The sequence below is a fragment of the Dromaius novaehollandiae genome, chromosome Z, assembly GCF_036370855.1.
Source record: "Dromaius novaehollandiae isolate bDroNov1 chromosome Z, bDroNov1.hap1, whole genome shotgun sequence".
In the NCBI taxonomy this organism is placed as follows: domain Eukaryota; kingdom Metazoa; phylum Chordata; class Aves; order Casuariiformes; family Dromaiidae; genus Dromaius; species Dromaius novaehollandiae.
This window is the reverse complement of record NC_088132.1, coordinates 12,492,457-12,512,729: the sequence shown is the minus strand read 5'-3', so window position 1 is coordinate 12,512,729 and position 20,273 is coordinate 12,492,457.

Here is a 20,273-nt window from a genome sequence, read left to right as displayed (position 1 = left end):
GGGTCATGAGACATGACCCATATCTCTTTATACAGTCACACAGCCCCACTTCTGCTGATCCTACAGGTGTCTGCAATAGGTGAGAGGAATAGTCCTCTGGAAAACCCACTTCTTTTCACCATGAAAGAGAATCCAAAATGGTGTGCTGAGCTTCCTATCTCCGGCTTCAGGATGTTTAAAATTGCATGAGACAACTTAAGAGGCCTTTCTTTCTATCAAGATAGTGAGATTATTTCTTTTTTGTAGACAGGTACTTTTTGAAACAAATTCTTTAAAAAAAGAGAGAGAGAGAGAGAGAGAAAGCACTTATAATTGCTTGGTAACTTGCAATTTGGCTAAAACAACCTTGGGCTTCATAGTCCATAGGAAGTTTGGGCATTTGGAATGTGCCTTCCTTTTCATTTATAGTCGTGGCACACATCTTCTTCTTCTTCTTTTTTTTTTAATTTCCTGAGAAAGATTAATTCTAAAAATTCTTATCAACTTTCAGAAAATATTCTTAAAAGCAAAGAGCAGATCTCTGGAGGTTTTCCAGGATGAATTTTTTTTTTTCCTAATGCCAAGGAAAATGTTGGTTGAAGTTAACAAATTTTTAAAATATTTTTATTTAAATAGAATAAAATTCTACCCCAGCATTTCCTGTTAGCACTATTTATAATCATAACTGTGAGATCATGAAGACCTGCACAGGAATTTTAAACTGAGGCAGTGGCTTACTTTCTAAATTGTAAACTAAAAAAAAGCCTTGGTCCCTCTTTGAAAGAAAATTTTTTCTTAAAAGGAGCTTTTTTAAAAATAAATCAATATAAATCAATACCAATTAACTCTAAATTGACTGTAGGTTCAGTCAGGCTTTGTCAGTCACAGCAGACTGAGCTGACCAGACTGTAAGAGCTTTAACAGATGTTGACTGAGCAGTCTGGCTCTGACTATTACAGTGTTATAGTCCTCAGCTAACCACTCTCATACCTCTGCTACCAGATATGGCTGAACAGAGCAGATGTCTTCTCTTCAGCTGCTCTAGCTCATGGCCAGAATATTAACTTACGCCTCAGGAAGGTTGGAGGTTACCTGGTAGCATCCCCAGGCTGTCATGCAGGCACACTTTCATTTCTCCCTCTTCTAATACAGGTTTCTAGCCTTCCACAAGCAACCAAAAGTCGACTGCAGTTTAGACCAGCACAGCTAGACTGAGCACAGGACAAGTTTGGTAACCTGCATAGCACAGCAGTGCTGAAGTCATCGTAGGCACGACATCCTTTTTCTCCATGCCCACCTGCTGTGGTCACAGCATTACCGATATCCAGGAACATCTGCTTTACCCAGCTGTGTCTGACATGTCCTACATTCATTTAGACATTGCACAGCCCTGTGTAAGCACTTGTTTATCTTCTGTGGCAATATGCAGGACAACCAGAAATCGGAAGAGCAGCTTTCTGGTGACTGTTGTGGCCCCAGATGCTGGGCTTACTCACGCAGGGCTAGGAGCCTGCTCGTGCATCCGGGCTGAACTGCACTGCACCTCGAGGCCCCCCCTGACTTCAGTGGGCTCTTCTTGGAACCACGGACTTAGTCACCATGAGTAAGTCCAGACTCTGAGCCTCACTCTCCACCAGTCCCCTGGGTCTCCCCAGCTTTGCCCCTATGAGTAAGGTCTCCATCACCAGGCTGGGGGCCACAGCCACCCCCCTCTGCCTCACACGAGCGTGGGTCCAAGTGCGCCAGACACACAGCAGCGGGCCCCAAGAGCTCAGCCGCTGACGCCAGTGAGCTGAAATCGCGGCGCGAGGTTTCGAGATCCTGAGAGGCGGCTATGTTCATCCAGTCTGGCTTCCGGCAAAGCGCAATTCCCGCATCAAGCCCAGAATGTCTGATTGAGCGAGACGCAATCCTTTGGAAACTCATTGCTCTCTCTCTCAACTCCCCGCCCTGCGTCTTGGAAGAGAAAACTCTGTGTTGTGTTTTCCCCCCAAATTCCTTTTGTATCTTGCAATATCTGTGCTTTGCAGAAAGCAGAAGGAATGATGAGTTAAGGAAATGGGGAGCGCCACACATTCCCCGGAATCGTAGGATCAGATTTGCTAAGGCATTTCAGGGCTTAATACCCCAGGAGAGTTAGGTGTTTATAAGTCTTCCAGGTTATGAGCCCCTGCTTCTTCTCTCCACTGTTCTCATCGGCCATACGCAAAGGCACTCCTTATAGGCAGACAGGCACAAGTGGCTTCATTGACACCTGGGAAAGCTGGTGTTAAATGTTAAAAAGAAAAGCCTTTTCCTCACCAGCTACACCTTCTAATGCACCTCTGCCATTGTTATGTTTCTTTATTCATATTTTAGTAGCACCTGAAGGGTTTGTTCCAACCATGTTTGGCAATATAGCCACAATGAAACACAATGAAAGGAAGAGCTCAGAGAGCTGATTTGTTCATATTGAACAAATTCAGCATGATTTTCCCATTTCTTTCTTACATTCCCGTTCTCTTTCTCCTCCTTCCCATAGGGTGAAAACTAATGATTGAAATAATTTTGATTTGATAGAGAGACAGGAATTTCATTAAATGAAAAAAAGGAGTTTAAGAACTCCAGAAAAAAATCCAACTAGAAAAAAATATTACTTTCTGTCAAAATAAGTGTTTTGGCCAGAAACATTCTTCACCAGCTGTAGTCCTTGTTTTACTTAATATCTTCTTCTTCGTCTCACTGTATTTTTAGCCATGTTTTTCTCAGACATGTTAGAGTAGCAGTGTCAGGATTAGCTCCCTGTGGATTTCCCTTCTCTCCAAGAGTATTTGGCTGCATTTAACATGATCTTAATTAGATTGCGGGTGGCTGTTTGTACGGGTTAGCCTGGTGAGACCCCAGAGAGAATAAGTGACGTCCGAGCTCAAGCAAAGGAAAGTCTGAGCTCAGCCGGTGCGGGAGAGAGGGAGGGGGGCACCGTGAGTGCACTGACGTGGAGGTGCAAGAGGGTTGTGACACCTGTCCTGGGCCTGACCGACCCCGTTCATGGAAATACAGCCGTATTTTCAAAATATGTAGGTATGTAGAGAGGCAGAAGGCAACCAGCTGCCCTTTTGCAGGCACGGTGGTGCTCTCCGGTTCCCTGAGCATGAGCTTCCCCAGACACATGCACCCAAAGCCCCTCCACCTGAACAAGCTCCAGTTGCCCTCTGCCCTGCCATATGTCGCTTACTATATCTGTGTACCTGGCTAAAATCCAGCAAGGCCCCTGACAAGCGTTAAACAGTAAAGCTATTGTTAAATGGCTATTGTTAAGTGTTGAATACCACAGCTTAAAGCACGGGCTTAAGACTTTTGTTGAAGGCAGTGTTATGCAATGTTTGAGGCACAGATAAAGACTTAAGCGTTGCTTTCAGCTTTCACACAAACATACACACACGTATGAAGTCAGCCGTACCCCTTCAGAGCTGCTCTGTCCTCCTGCTCACTCATGCCCAAGCAGGGTTATTGGTAGATGTCGGGGAGAAAATGAGATATGCAGATGCACACGTGCACAGAGAGAGAGTAAAGAACGGAAACAGCCTGAAGACAGCAGTCTGTGTGTCTGCTGCCAATCATTATAACAACAACGGCCATCAAATGCAGACGCAGATTACTCTGCTGTCTCCCGCCTGGCTGCCCACACTGTCAGGACTTTAGTCCAACACAGCAGTAGAAAGCCAAAGACATTGAACTTGGGACCACGTTTTCTCTGATAAGGAGAAAGTGTAACAAGCAGACCAAGGGCTGGGAGCTAGCTACCTTTTACACACTGCAAGTAATCCCAGCTTCGTGCTGATATTTAAAAGATCTTTGCCCTTTAGCTTGAACAGGAAATCTTAAAATGGAAAATATGCAGTATAAAGGAAGGGGTGAGGCTCAGCTGAAATGTAAGAATGTACATAAGGATAGGAAACAACAGGTTGTTAAGAAACTACAATTCAGTTGTTTAAAAAAAAATCAAGGCCCTATATAGATTTTTTTTTTCCCTCATTAAGGATCAGAAAAAATTCCTCTGCTTTCTATTATTTAAGGTTCTGCCATGAGTAGGGGAAACCCCTTCTCCCTCCTACGTCCTGGAATCTCGGATTGCTTTGCTGGCTGCCCCGGCACAGGGGCTGCAGCGAACGCAGGGGCTTACCACCGGCTCAGCACACTGCAGAAACCTGATGCGCCGGAGGAAAAACCCACTTCCCTGAGCGCAGGAAAGCCACCAGAGGGGAATGCAGAGAAAGCAGGGGAGGGATAAGCAGCTGTAAAAGACATAGTGGATTCAAGGCTGCATGTGTCACCGGCTGAGAACACCTCATTTTTAGGTTACATCTTGAATAACAAGCCAAGCCAAGGAAGACGCTGGAGGGCTTTCACAATTACCCATAGTACGTAATGCACAGCCTCTAGCATTTTTCGCCCAGGTCATGCAGCTCTCACCTAGACAACACCTGGGCTCCATTTGGAGCAGCATGTCCTGTTCCCAACATGTTGTGCAGACCAGGGCACTCCGACCTGGGGCCAAGAGACTTTGACTGAAGGGTAAGAGTTGTGCCATGCCTCTCACCGTGACAGCCTGCAAATAGGCCTGGTTTGCTTGATTTCCTAGCTGTCTAAAGTGCTGCAGAACCCCATCCTGCACGTACCAGGCTGATGGCCGGGCCACCAGTGGAGCAGAAAGAGGTCTGGCTGATCCCCACCTCAGCCCAAGGGGAGTCAAGCACAGACCCTTTTCTTTCTAGGACAGCGTGTGAACCGCTCCTATGGGTGCTCTCCAACCCACCCTTTCCCCTTTCCCTACCAGGCTTCATTAGCCCAGTGTTTGGGGCCCTTTTTTTCAAGGCTGGAAATGTAGGTTTGTGCCTGATGAGTCTGAGGAGGGAGAGGAATGCAGGTCTTCCATTTCTCCTGTTTTATGTTGCGTGTTAAAAGCTGCCCAACAGACATGTCCTGAGGATGGCCTGTTGGCTAGGTAGAGCGTAAGACTGCAGTTTGGTCCCTCTCCAGGGAAAAAGGTAAGAGTTTTTTTGTGTCTTCAAAGGCTTTTTGCTTGATCCAAGTACCCTATGGTTAAGGCTGGGGCAGTTCTGAGTACTACGTAGATGAAACTTTTGCTACAGTCACAACTCTGAGGCCACACATGGCAGCTGCTTAGAAGCTTTGGTGCCTTCAGACAGCAGCAGAGCAGGGTGATATTTTAGCAGCAAGCTGTGCTTGGGGAACCTTCTTTCCTCCCCAGCCCTGCCTTGGCACCCAAAGTCTTTTTTATTCAGTCAGAGCTGCAAGGAGCTGGTGGTGGCTGGAGCTCTTGGCCAGTAAAAATCAGCAACCGTGCTCCCACACACAGATTTCCTCCACCTGACTGCCCGGCCCGCTGACTTCAGCGGGGCTGGATGCCAGCCCAGGATGTGCACCGAGCACAGCTTGAAGAATCGACCTTCTGTACTGCGATCACATGGTACCTTTAACACCACTGATCCACATGTGTCCCAGACTGCATCTCTGACGTCAGGCCAGTTTACCTGCCCGCTTCCTTGCTTAGTAAACATTTTCTGTCTTTATGACACCCCAGTGCCATATACACAAGATGGCAAAAGGGGAAAAATTAACTCAGTATCATTAGTAGTATTACAGCCTTGCCCTTTAAGTCTAATTAGAGAGAGAGCTCCAGCCAAGGCACATGGTGTCCCGTAGCCAGCTGGGCTCATCCCAACGCATTGGCAGGCAGAGGCTGCTAATGCAGTGGAAAGCCTTGTTCTCCGGTGCCCAGCCATGACACTGAACCTGCAAACAACTACTCTGCAAGACCCAGCTCCTCTCTTTGAAACATGGCTCATGGAGAAGTGCCAGAGGTGGAGGGTGCTGCTTGGACCTTTCGCTCACTCAGCCGGCTGTAATTGCCACAGGCTGTCAGGATGAATATCTTTGCCTGCCTACCTAGGGATGCAAGTGGCTGTTGAGCCTTCTGAACCCCACATTTGCTCCCCCAGTCACATTCAGCCCCTCAGAAACTCACTACTCCATCAGAAAATGGGCAGTTTCTCTCCTCCCTCCCACCACAGCCCAAAGCCAGATTCCCACAAGCAATAAAGCTGGAAAAGTTCCTCAGAGTGCAGAGGAGGTAGGCCAAGTTACATCAGGGTGGGAACATGGCATCGTATTTCACCCTCTCCTTGTCACTGCCATGGGGGTAGAGGATCCTCTCAGCCTCCCAAAGAAAACCAGATACTGTCCCAGGCTGTCTTTGGGACACCGAATTTTCATAGCTTTATTAGTTCCCAAGAGAAGCCCTGTACTTGGAGTTTGCGTTGAGTCTTGTGATCCAGCACAAGGGCAGACAGCTCTGAACTTTGAGCTGGGGCACATAACCTGACACAGGGGAAATGCCCAGTATCATGTGGCACTTGTGTCGTATTACGTGACCTGACACCATTTCTATGTGTCTGATCCTCACACGAGATCAGCTCTTCTCCTGCTTGCCCCCAATAGGTACCAGCATAATTCCAGCACCCAGGGCATGACTATTTTCTCACCACCATTATGGCTAAAAAAACCCAACGTTAGACTCAGAGCATTCTGGGAACTGGCGAAGGAGTGAGCAAAGCCGGCTGTGGGTCTCTCAGCAGCGTAAGCAAATTTAGACCTTGCGGTTCAAGACTGATTGTAGCTGCTCCTACTGCAATCAGGATGGTGATGGCATATGGGAAGAAATGACTGCTCGTGAGAAAGGTCATCTCTATTCACCAGAGTAGCTACTCCATTTCGCTCCCTCTCCACACCACATGCCTTGATTGCAATCTCCATAAGCAGCCTGAAGTGAGTGAAGCAAGCGGCAGGGCAGCCTACGGCAGCCCAGAGCAACCCACAGCCCAAGCAACACTTATTTTGCTTAGCTCTAAAGCTGGACCTGCATCCAGGTCCTTCTTTCCTCTCATCCCATGCAAAAGCACTACTATCTGAATTCACCAGGAGGTTTCTCCACTGCCTTGGCCCTAGACAGCTTCTCAGGCTGTTCATTGCCTTTGCTGTTAATTCTGTGGTGGTTGGGGAGAGAGCAAACAAAAGGCAGTAGTGTGGGGGGGAAAAAAAAAAGGAGCACTGTCAGGGACGCTTTTTCTAGCGTTTATTTGTATGGGCATAAATTGGAAATGTTCCTCAGAGGCCATCTAACCCAAAAGATAGAAGCAGGCTAGCAAACCACTGTGTCAGGTGGATACTCGGGCAGGGAGTGGTGGCCTGTGAATCATTCTTGAGAAATAACTGTATAGAGAATTTCAGGTGTTCACCAGCCTTTTCTGTCTTCTGCTTCTATCCCCAGCACCAACGTTGCAGCCAGGATGGAGGAATCCTGGTGCCAGTCCTACAGTGGACATTACCCAGGGAGAGGCAGCAGGGTATCTCCACTTGGGCTGTCAGGAAACATATCCTGAAGCCCCTTTACAGTGCTTGCCCAGTTTTACCAGGGAACATATGGAAACAAGATGCTGTAAGTTAATTTGTGTTCCACATGTTTTTCAGGTAGTCCACTGCTACCCCAGCTTCCTCCAATGTGATGGGGGGCGAGGCACAAAGAGGTCATCCTAAAGACCAACCCCAAGCCGGAGAAGACCCAGCCACGCAGAAGGCCCTCGGACCTGCGGCTGATTGCTCATCAGCAGTGGCATCAAGTCCAAGGTTGTAAAGTGTGGTTTGTGGTAACAGCTGTTTATGGTCGAGTCACCCCAGCGCCTGCAAACCTCGAATGTGTCACCGCTGTTATTTCTTTGGTCCCAGATGGTGTCTCCATGGGGACATAAAGCAAACAGCAAGAGGAGCAAAGTTACAGGGTTCTCTGTGCTGTTAGCCTGCCTGGTGGGTCTCTCTGGCTGGTGTGGACTCACACAAGAAGCAGCTACAAAGCAGAGATTCCTCCAGCGCAGGTTGTGTGTAGAGTAATTTAAAAAGCAGGTGTTTCTTGGCAGGGAGTAGAGATAATTGAAAAGATTCCAGCTACCTTGCAGTAATATGCACGCTCCTAGCTTGTGCTAAGACAAACTCTCAGCCTCTTGTCTGAAGCCAAATATTTGTTTCTTCCTCCGAGGGCAAAAGTAACCCATATCACAGCATCATTAACCTACTGCCTGTAGCACTCTGGTTTATGATACAGGCTGTACAAGAAAGTAGCGTGTTCTCACCCAAATTAATAGGGCGCTTTGAGACTTTCACCTGGTGAGAGAAAAAAATCCCAAACTTCCCAGTAGGAACATAGACTGTCTTGAGCAGAGTTACTGCGAGACTGCTAGTCTGGGTCTTAGGTCAAGGTTATGACCTTTCTTCTACCTGCACACTGGATGATTTGCCCTCATCCTTTTAACTTAGTTATCTTCCTCACCCCTGCGGCTGTGATTCAGTCAGCAGCTGGTCCTAGAACCGGATCTGGCCTTGAGCGGCCATTTTAAGCTGATGCTGTTTGTATTAGTGGTAGTGAGGTCGTTCTAGCACCTATGGTTTGCACAACATACCTGTGCCCTCTCCCTGTGCTTAACTCCATCACTGCAGAGCACACTGGTCCCTGCTAGCCTCAGGGCGTGCACGGAGGAAGACAGGTCAGGAGCTAACGAGGTGCTGGAAGCAATAGGACATGCGTCTATCTGGGCACAGGTCCCCATCAGCTGACCAGCAGTCCCTGCGGTGAGGCTCATTTTTCTAGGCAGATGAAGGAATAAAAATGCCTCTGGGGTAAATGACTGTGTGACTGTGTGGCTGGATATTCACCATGGAGTAGATTTGCAAGTTCTGATCCCCTCCAATGCATTTTATTAAAGATCAAAAAATGTGAGACACCTAGCCTTTCCATGGGACATAGATGGCTAGGTTTTTCAAAGTACTAGCCCTAAGAACATGGCATGGTTTGCAAATCTGGTGAAGACATGTTGGTGACCCTGGATAAATTGTCCTCCTTTGAAAAGCTAGCTGGCAGGTTCTCAGGGGTGTCACAGAGTCACATGATGCAGATTTGGAGGCAGAGGCTCAAAAATAAGTTGCCCTGTGGGAGAGGAAGGTCACCGATGAGAGGTAAAAAACTGCTGATGATGCTGAGCTGCATCTGGAGGGCAGAAAACCTCCAGGACCCAGAGCTCTCTGCTGGATTGAGTTGTGCCCTTTCAGACCTTCCAGCATGGCAGGTCCCAGCAGTCACTGTAAAATAGTTACCCCACCCACTGAGAGGACTGGCAATAGAGAGGAAAATGTCTTAGAGATGTTGCCTCTTGGAGGGAGAAGGAAGCTGCTGACACTTGCCTCACACCACACCACCACACCATCAAACCTTTGTGTACCTGGATGGACCTAGGAAGGGGGATGGACCAGCCCAGCTTACCCACAGCTGAAGGTTTTGCATGCTTCTTGTGCCCTTATAACCCTGAATGAGGATTTGCCTTTTGAGCAACTATAATTTCCAACAGGGTGGTTTCCAGAGGACTCATTGCTGGGTGAGGGAGCAGCCTAAACATGGTTTTTGCACTATCTGCCACAGCCAGTTATTATCCCCACACTAAATGTCTCAGGTTAGGAGAAACAGTGCTCTTCTAAAAAGTAAAATGTGAACACAAAGCATATAGATTTCTGTAACAGGTGTTGCAGTTGCAGTTGGGTGTATGTTGAGCATTTCTAGGGAATTAATGACCTTTACATGAGCTAGTCAGATTGTCTGCATCATTTCTTATCAACCCATCAAAATACTAAGATCTCTTGTTGCTCTTAAGTCAGGTAAAGAAGAGCAAATAACTTTTTTCTTAATCAATTATGAAGCCCCCAAAATTTTTTTTAAGATGTCTTGAATTCATTGCAAGTTGGCCTTGTTGTTTACGCTACATACATTTTGGCAAGTCATCTTTAAACATTGGCAAGGGGGAATATAGGACTCCTAAAAACTTTTAGATCAAAGGCTTTAATTAAAACCTTAGATTCTTTCGTTCTACCTGATATGATAATATAAACACCATAAAATAACTGATAAATCCAACAATGATAGCAATGGCTGCTAAAAGTTTAGTTCGAGCATTATGCAAAAGGGAAAAAAAACCTGCAATGAGCTGTAATAAAGTAAAGGAAATGTAAGAAGCATTCAGAGCAGATTTTAAATCACTAACTTCATAGCTAGCATCAAAAGAAAAATATATATATATAACTTCCCTTGTGTCATTCTGTATTAAAAATCAACCAGCTCTATCAGTTAAAACTTACTTTCTTTTAAAGGATAATTCTGCCTCTTTCTAGTACTCTCTATTTTTTTTTCCAAAATTACCTGTTGCACCAAAGCTTCTCAGAATCTCACTATCAGCTGACTGAATTAAACAATGCTGGAGCTGTTAACCTACCTTGTCTGCCGTCAGAGTAAGAGTGCTGATTACAATACAATAATAACTGGTTTAATTATCAACCAGCTTTTACAAATGTAGTCTGTACACACATTTTGATGGGTTTTAACTGTATGAAAAGTATGAAGGGTGTGGCTATTACCACAGCTCTTCAGGACAAGGAAAAATCTCCTTGCGGAATGCAAACTAGATCTAATTGCTTTAGATTTTCACTTACTTGAACATTATGAAAAACTGTGTTTTCCAAAGTCTTCTCAAAATTTTAGGCAATCTGAAATTAAATGGAATACATTACGTTTAACCCAAAGTAGTGTCTCAGTCTTTTTACTTGGAGATTATTCAAAATCATTTTTTAAAAAAGAAGAGAGCTTTAGAAAAGAGTTTGTTTTTTGGTGGTTTTTTTTTACATAAATGCATCTTTTAATAATTATAGTTTAACACAAGGGTCTCAGTGAAAGTACAACAAAATCATAAAATAGTTTAGTTTTGTTGAGCCTGAAAGAAAAGTCTCCAAGCAATTTCCTCAAATGTCCCATCTTTAAGTTAACTTTAACTCCTCAGTGGTAGGATGTATTTGTAAATTGTCCAAAAGGTGAGTCCTTGATGCCAGTCATTAATACGTAGTAATCCAGTAGCACAAAGCCAGTGTGGATGAGACTTAATTGCACTTGACTGCATTTCTATTGACTTAGCCAGTATACCCAACAGAGTACTTCTCCCAGCTTGAACTTTTTCAACAGTTCCATATCAGCTGCAGTGGGAGAGACAGTACCTGAAACTTCTGCATGCAACATTAACTGCTTCACCCCTTTCTAACAAATTTCAGCAGCGGTATAGGTTTATGCTGGATCAGCATCCTGCATCGTGTGACCACAGCATTTTTCATCTGGTGTTAAGACACCTAAGGTGCTGAATTTGCTGTGTTAAAATAGTCTTGGAGCTTATACAGAAATTTGGCAGAGTGCACCGTAATTATATTTATCTATCTTACAGGAGCTAAATACCTAATCACTTGTCCCCTTGCTAATATCCCCCTCCACTCTACAGGCAACAGCCAATCCTTTTCTCTCTGCTTGTCTAATCAGTTAACATAATTAAATCAAATCCAGACCAATTGTTTTCAGCTCACGTTTCATCTGATGTCCACTGCTTCAGGCCTGAAGAATGGTTTGTGTGCCTAGTTTTCTTTTGTTTATCCAGCTTAGTTAGTCCAAAGAACGGGATTACCTCTCACCATAACCCTCACCTCAGTTACAGACCCAGTCCAGCACAGCTATGACCCAGCTGCAACTTCTGCTTCTTGAAACAGCAAAGTAACTGGACATGTGCTTTTATGGCAAAGCCTCTTCACCGAAAAAAGGGCTGGTTTGTTCGTTGCGACACAGGTACTGTCAGAGGGCTGCTTTACTCTAAGTCTGCTTCTGCTGCGAGTGCACTCACCAGACAGTGAGGATCCCCAGCTAGCCTTTTCACTTGGAAAAGCCCAACTGTGTTGGATTTAACAATGTCATAGGAGCTCCAACACGAGAACCGAGAGGAAAAGAAGGAAAGACTGGGTTGGGAAACGCTTTAGACATACCAGCTACAGCTACGCTTCTAAATAAAAGAGCTGCTGAAGCACTGCTCCCCTGCGATCAAGCATGTCCACTTATCTTTGCATCACACCCTGGAGTATGCAACATATAGCCAGCAGATTTGTACTGTATGACTCTGCTCTCATGGGCTACTCCCACTGTTTCAGGTGCTTTCAGCATCGGGAACACGTGCAGAACGATGCCTGCCTCTCAGGGCAAGCCCAGAGGAAAGCTAAGGACAGGTGCCATGCAATGTGTGAACACTGGCTCAGACTCGGTTGCCTGAATATTGGTCTGTAGTGGAGGTTGGATGCAGGCACAGAGACACATGGAGGAGATCCAAGCCCTCCCAGAGAAACAGCTAAAGACTACATGGGACACTATAAGGCGTCTCAAATGGCACCAGACACCAACTGACTTCTACCCTGGAGGCCTCACTGGACTGCAGCCAGTCATTACCATTTGGCCTCAGCGCGAGTGACCAGTCCCAGGCCTTTTCTGTTTAGCAGTTTGGCCCAGTTGCCCAGAGGTGACTGAGTTCATTTCTGCTTCCTGACCAGCTTCATGCTTATTGCTATACAGTGACTTGCAAATAGGAGTCTGCCATGTATTTTGTGTTGCATGGTGACTTACACTAGTAGGAAATAGATGAAAGCTCTTCTCCCCTCCTATCTTTTCATTTTGCACCAGTTTAGCCAAAGTGGGACAGAACTGAATCTTTTTTCTTTAACTTTAGCTCCTCGATAGAGTTTTATTGCAATCCAAAGAGTTTTGCCCAGCATGGTCTAGCTCATACTGCTCCTGGGGAGAGTAGGACAAAGTCTAACAGCTTCTCATGAAGTCTTCTATCTGCATCACTCAAAATTCCTGCTTACACATTCCTGACTGTGACAAGCCCTTCCTTTTTCAGCATGTGATGCATGTTTACCAAAGGCCAGCATACCATCTTGCCTTTCATACGGAGAGTGCCAAAAACATGAGGTCTCATGTTCTTTTTCACACAGACAAATTAATAAGGAGCTCCCACTTGTTGCAGAAAGATATGAGACAGCACAGGAGACTCCAGGAGTAATGGCAAAGACATGCCAGCGCTCTGGTATGCAAAAACATTAGGCTAAATTGCAACAAGGGTTCCATGCTTCCCAGTGCGGCAACGTTGCCTTAGACGAGGAAGACCAGTTCTGCATGTGCTGAAGGTAGGTAAGTCAGGAGGACTGTGTGTTTGGTAGCGCCCTCGAAGGTGTCAAGTTTCATTCAGTGTTCATTCATATTCACTTCTCACAGTGCTAGCAGGTGCTGTGCTCCCAGCCGTGCCTCTTGCCAATGAAGAATAACGAAGCAATTTGGCTAGCTGTGGTCACATCATTCTGATTACCATCAGTCTAATCAGGTCAGTCTACCAGCTATTATCTTTTGCAAATGGACAGCCAGAGATGCCATATAAGAAGGAGCTCCTGGGCATACTGCATTAAACCTGGCTACTCCTATTTTCTGGCCAGGACTACCAATGCTTAGAGCAACCCCACGCTGTTGAGGATAACCTATTTCTGCCATGGAGGGTGAGGCATAAATCTGTGTTTCAGCAGCCTCTCTTTCCACCTGCCTTTCTGCCATAAAGACCCTCCAGAGAAGTCATTCCCTTCACATCAGGGAAGAGGACTCCACAAACAGTAGCATTCCCAGCCAGCTGCAGCCCAACCTTAGTTTCTTAGGGAATGGCATTGCCTGTTATTTGCTCAGATAGTTTGTTCCCAGCTTTTATTGCTCTGTTTTATACGGTAGGTGAGGCCAGAGCCTTTGTAAAGTAGGAACAATGTCACCAAGACTTCTCTCCAAAGAGCAAGCACAACAGAGCAGAAGTACCAGGTTTGCAGACCAGGGGACAGAACACCACATTTCTTACATGGCCACTTCTTTAACCACAGAGGGACCAATAAAATTGTGGGGAGGCAATGTCAGTACTTTTAAATGCTTGTTTTCCAAAACTTTTAATAACACACAAAAAGCAGCATTGTTTTGATGGTGAATCACTGATCTCTAGTCTCCTCAGTGGATTAGCACCAATCTGTGGTTTCTCAGAGATTAAAAGCACACAAGACAGGTTGAATTAAAAGCCCAAAATGTGAGCAATGGTTTTCTGTTAAGAGTCAGGCACTGAAAGAGCTTCTCAATTTTAATTTATTTAACCTAATTCACTTTCCTGGATTCCCAGGAGAGCAAAGTTTGGGGCTACCCACAGAAATCATCAGTTTTCTTCTGGCCTTTACGTCTCACTAGTGGAGGCTCAGGATTTACTGTGGCTGTGGGAGGATGCTGTCTACCTTTTGGACTCAGGGACTCTAACCCAAGCTTAGAGTCCTGGTGCAACACCCTCAACCCAAAGCTCCCCTGATCTTGGTCCCAATTAAAAAAAAAACAAAACAAAAAAAACCCACCTTACTTTGAAAATAACCTCCTTCCTTCTAAAAAGTTATCCTAGTCCTTTAGAATATTTGAAATTGACATCTGATCCAGAAAGGCATGGTCATGAAGCTTCTTTGGGGTAGGTTACTTCATGTTTTTTTCTCCCAAAGTGAGAGATGATACCACAAATGTTTTCAAATATTTCTGTTCCCCATTTTTCATCTAGTATCATGATAAAGAGGCATGGAAATACCAAATTCTAGTAAGATGCTTTACTATTTTATGGAGAGAGAATTACTAATAATTATTTATTACATTCTGTGTATGGCATCAACTAATGCTAATCTACAAACTACCAGAAGATCTCTAATATAAAATGTGGTTTGTAAATTAAGGTGGCAGAAATAAGACCTTAAATACAGTGAAGACATATGAGATGGAACGGCACATGAGTTTATGAAATTATTTTCATTTCTGAGGGGAGGGAAATTTCAGAAACAACAATGTCTCTTGCCTCAAATGTAGGCCGTTCTCTAAGAAATATTAGCTATGCCATGCTCAAGAACAGCCTTTCAGTAGCAAAAGAGTTTTTTTCACAATAAAGAAAGAAAAGTTTCATATCAAAGCCTCTCTAACTAATCTTCAAATAAAATGGACAATGTCTCTAGGCCTTTTTAGTCTGAATTGCCAAACTGTGAACAATAGCCACCAAGTTCACATGTGAAGGTTTTAGCTGCTGTGAAACTTCTCAAGCTTTGTTTAAGGAAAAGCTGCAGGAACATGCTTTTAATATTGTTCTCTCATGTTTTCATGCATTCAGGATGACATGCTGTACCTGGCAACTATTCAGAATTTGACTTCAGCTATGAAACTTCAATAATAAACTCGCAGCAGTGAGGTGACTTTAGGACAGAGCAACAGCTTGTACTTTGACTCCAAGGTATGACCCAAAGCCTAACTGCAGTGGTCCTATTCACTGGGAAAGAACAGGGTTGAATTTCATGTCTCTCCCACAGGCACGAGTAGAAAACTTCTGCACCTTCATATGTCACCCAAGCAAGGTTGAGTGCATCAATCAGTATAACATACATTCAGGTGGATTTGTAAGGGTCTGACCACAGCGTTTACATGGTCAAAGCAAGTAAGACACGTCCCTCTGCATTGAAATGAGGTCTATATTACAACAGATGTCATACCAGCATCCTCTTACATTTTTCCTCTTGGAGGTCAGACCTTCAGAGGTTAGAAATACATTATTCCACAGAAGTAGAGCTGGCTTATATCAATAAGGAAGCAATGGGCACTCACCTTTGTGGCATCTCCCTACGGTAGCACAGCTTGAAGGTTTATAATGTAAAATTCCTGCTGCTGCTGAGAGCCTGTGTGACTACAGAGCAGCTCTTAGTTCACTGATCATCATTCATGTGCTAGAACTCAGTCATAACTTTCACTTTATAAACGAAGGGCGAGGAAAAGCAACGATCTCCAGCTACCTTGTGTTGTAGCGGCAGTATGAAGCAGCCAACTCAGCTTGCCGCAAGGGCAGGTTAACAGCTGTTTCATATTACAGCAAGACAAACATACTTGGATTATGCTAGGCAAAGTCAATGTAGCATCAGAAGGGAGGAAAGATACTCACGGGGAATTTAAGGTGCTGTGTGTATTCCTTCTGCTTAAGTTCTTCTGCCTATTGCGTTTTGGAACAAGCCCTGTCTATAAAATAACTTTTTTTCTAAAAAAATAATTCTAAAAATGACTGTGGTAGTAAGGAATGGCAAAGATTGTGAAACTTCCCATATAAGCATTGCCCTAAGAAAGAGCTCAAGTACCGCAGTGATGGGAGAGAGTATGAAGTTTTGCACAAGAAGCAGTCTCTTAAAAATGTGAACTGGGCTTTCTTATGGCAGTTGGTAAGGGAACACTAAAGTCCAGTAGTATCTTTTTCTGTCCAGCCACTAAAAATGAAAGTCTAAGTCATTTTGTGGTGTAGATGTCAGCAATGAATTTAGCTAAGCCAGTCCCAATGTAACCATGAGTACAAAGGGCAAATCATGTTCAGCCCTGTTTCTGCAGTGTTTGAACACTGTTTTGCAAACATGGAACTGCCAGTACTGTGCAGTTCAATTAATAGGATGTTTACTACTCTGCCCATGAACTATGTCATTTTATAGGCTTAAGATTCCCGGGGACAGATCCGGTAATGGCATATGTTATGACATTATGCATGGGTAGCTAATAGTCCTTATTGTCTTCCTCTGACAAAAAAAGTTAGCTAGCCAGTCTAAAGAGTATTTTTCACGAAATAAAAAGAATTACTCTTTATTCATAGATACTTCTACAAGGATTGTCCTCTTTTCATCTGCAATAGGCAAAGGAGAAGAAAACAAGAACTGGGTCAGACCAAAGATCCACCTAGATCAGTATCTCATTTCTGAGAAGGGGCAGTACCTAACAGTAAGGGAGAGAAAACGGCATGCAGACCCTTGAAATACCCTTCCTGTTAGCTTCGAAAAGCTATACTTTTAAAACACACTTTCAAGTTGCTTCTTGGCAAGTGTTACAATCATTACACTAAAAAAAAAAAAAGTTTGTAATTTCTAGGAGAATCAAAACTAAACCGAGTGGGACATGCAGGAATTTTCTAGGATAGACAGCAATGTGATGTCCTAACTGAGACAGAAAACTTTAGAGCTCTGGAAACATCATTCCCAAGAAAAATGTCAACAAACAAACCAACAGCTAGTCAGGAAATAAAGAAGGATTAGCTGTTGTTAACTAACGTATACATACAAAGGCACTACATGTCATAGAGACGCTTTTGCATACACGAGCAAGCTTTACTTGTGGTAATGAGCTTGTGCTGGTGCCTACAAGGCAGGGAGTTTACCTCCAGGCTTTGGTGAGCTAATGAAGGAGTTCCCTCGCTGTAATACTGCCAAGAAGAAAATAAAGGAGAGAGTGGGAAAGCAGGGATAAAGCGGGTGGAGGGAGGCTCTTTAGATGCCTCTTTAGAAGTTCTGCATGAAGAATTCATGTTGTTAAACCAAAGGAAATGCTCCACTATTCCACGAGAACAGCAGCCGGAAAACCCAGTGCCACCTGAACCAGGGAAACTTCCCTTAGCTCACACAAGCTCCTCCTCTCTGCATATCACACCCCGTACTGTCTGTAGAAGCGCAGAAGTGGTGGCCCTTCACAAGGCCACCACTCACCGCCACGCAGGTCACCTGGGGACCAGCAGGGTGGGAACAACACCTGGGCGCTGAAGAGGAGTCAGGGGGTCCACAGTATCCCTTTTCTGGGCCTTTTCCCTACAAGGGAAAAGCACCTTTGAGCCCTTCCTCACTATAAAGGTGCCCACTGAGAGCCTTCCCTGGACCTGCACCATTATCTCCCTTCCCTGAAATACCTCCTTTTGTTTGAAAGGGCATATTTGGTTTGGCTCAGCAAAGCTTCTCCATCTTATTTAAACAGTGCATTAAAATCTTCCTGGCTGGAGGAAGCCAAATGCCAAGCATGCACTGAAGAAAAGGAAACAAATGCTTATTTGTTCTTCACATGGGGGCTGGGTTTTCACCTGTGTTCGTAATATGGGAACATCACCATGCTGAAGGCACCAGCACAAGGGGTGGTCATGCTCCAGAAGCAGCGTTCCCCACCCCTAGAAGTCTGCCTGTCTGTCGTACATGAGTCGTCGTAATTGCTAACCATCATCCCTCTAACGTCTCCAAAGGGAGCATGGGGTTGTTATTATCTTCACTTTAGAGGTGGGAAACTGAGGCTGAGCAGAGAGTAAGAGCAACAAGATTTCTTCTTTGTCTGCCAACTCACCCTGGACTCTGAAGCTCAGCCTGAGCCCACCTGCAGTTAATCATGCTAAGCAATTAAGTTTCTCCTAGAAGAACCTCTCCTAGAAATCCTCTATAAAGGCCTGCAAGTAAGTCCTTGTGCAGATAAATCAAGCTGTGATATAGGAGATACTGCTAGAGCCTTGCAAGAAAGGTATGGGAGAAAGCCATAAATGAGCTGACTGATGTCAAACAGACACAACAAAGAGAAAAGGAAGATACTCCCCCTTATTCCTAAATGGTGCCATCGCTATAGATTCTCTTTCCAAAGCAGAGCCAGACAGGAAAGAAAAGAACAAATGCTACAACTGAAAAATTAACTTCTTTAATTTCCCATAGCAAAAAAAAAAAAAAAGGTCCAGTAAAAGAAGCTCAGTCAGGTTATCTTGTTTGGTAGCACAAACAGGCTGTGGCACTTCTTCTCCAGGGCTTGTCTGGATTTTCCATATGGAACCGACACAGCATTGCACATCCACAGCATTGCACATCCACATCAGGCCTTGCCACAACTCTACAAGGTTCAGAGGCCTTCAGACATTGTCTTGCAAACTGGAGTTTCAGAGTGGTCTTGTCTTCATTCCTCCTAAAACCCCTTTGGAAACAGACAGGAAAAAACTCTATGGTTTGTCTAGTCTGTCATTTTTTTGGTATTTTTAAAGAAGTATGTGAAGGTTTTTCTGTTTTTTTTTTTTTTTTTTTTCTCTCCCAATATGGATGAATTAGAGTAAAATGTGAGTCTTTCTCTATAGGATTAGAGCTGGCTTCCACAGCACTCTAGCACAGTGAGGATTGTGACTCATAAGGCAAAGCCATGGCACTGTCCAACTCCAGCAATCCCAGAATGACAGTGGGGAGAAAGTATCTCAAGAATGAAAAAGCAAGCATGCCTGCAAATGGGACCACTGTATGCTACACAAATTCCCTTTCTAAATAAACACAAGGCTCTGGATACAAAAATGGCATTTGCCTATGTAGGCAAAGCCTCAGAGACAAAATTTAGACAGCCACCCAAAACCTGCCAGCTTTCTCTTGCAGCAAATGCAAACTGTCTTGTAGAAAAGGAACACGCTGCTGTTTGGAGTGGGAAGGGGACTAACGAAAAAGCTGCTGCTGACTGTAGGAGGCTCTGTAACTTGTAATTTCTTTCACTTGTGTAATTTTTATCACCATAGTGCCTGCAGGCCCTGATGAGATCAGGGTCCCTCCATGCTAGAAGCTGCGTTAGCACATACGGAGAGAAGGTCCATGGCCCTGGAAGCTTGAGGTCTCAACGGGAAAGTCACAAGGGAAACAGAAGAGGTGCAGGAAGTGAAACACATTGTCAGCTGTCCAGGGGCAGAACAAGGGCTGTCTCAGGGTTTCCAGGGTCTAGTGAGGATTAGAGAAAAGACCGATCTGTTCGCCCTTCTGACCAAAGGAAGTGGAAAACTACTCTTCCTGAGAGGAAAACACCTTTTGAAGCTGGGATGCTTTGGGGATGTTGTCCAACAGAGTTACTACCTGGCCTCATTCTCTGGTGGTATCCTCTAGTGGTCTCCTCCAGCCCAAGCACCCTGCAGTCTCACAGCAAATGTGTCCTGGCTTTGTATCCATCCCGGAGCACAGGAGCCCTTGGAAGGCAACCAAACCACCTGAAAATTCACTTTCACCCAGCAGCTTCTGCCAGACTTGAACGCAATCTAGGGCTTGGAAAACACGGCTTTACTTATTTTAATTAAAACCAAATCCCTCCACCCAGACTTCCCTCTCTGTCAGCCTCTCTCTCTCTCTCTTTCCCCAACCATCTGACGCATTTTACCAGACATGTCATCAGACTCCGGTTCAAGGGAGGGGAACAGCCATCTAATACAGCGTCTTGCATTAGTATCCCACCCTTCTCTGGGGAAACTGAGATGATGGACTTGCCAAGTGTAAGAGGGACTTCAGTGTAATTGATGGCATACATGCACATGTGCGTGTGTATGTGTTACAGAGAGAAAAGAGTGAGTAAGTAAATGTAAATATCCCTATGCAACCCCCACATCTAGCTGTCATTCCAGGATCAAGCGACTGCTTCCCCAGTACCGACTGGTACTGATCTAAAAGGCTGACGCTGGTAT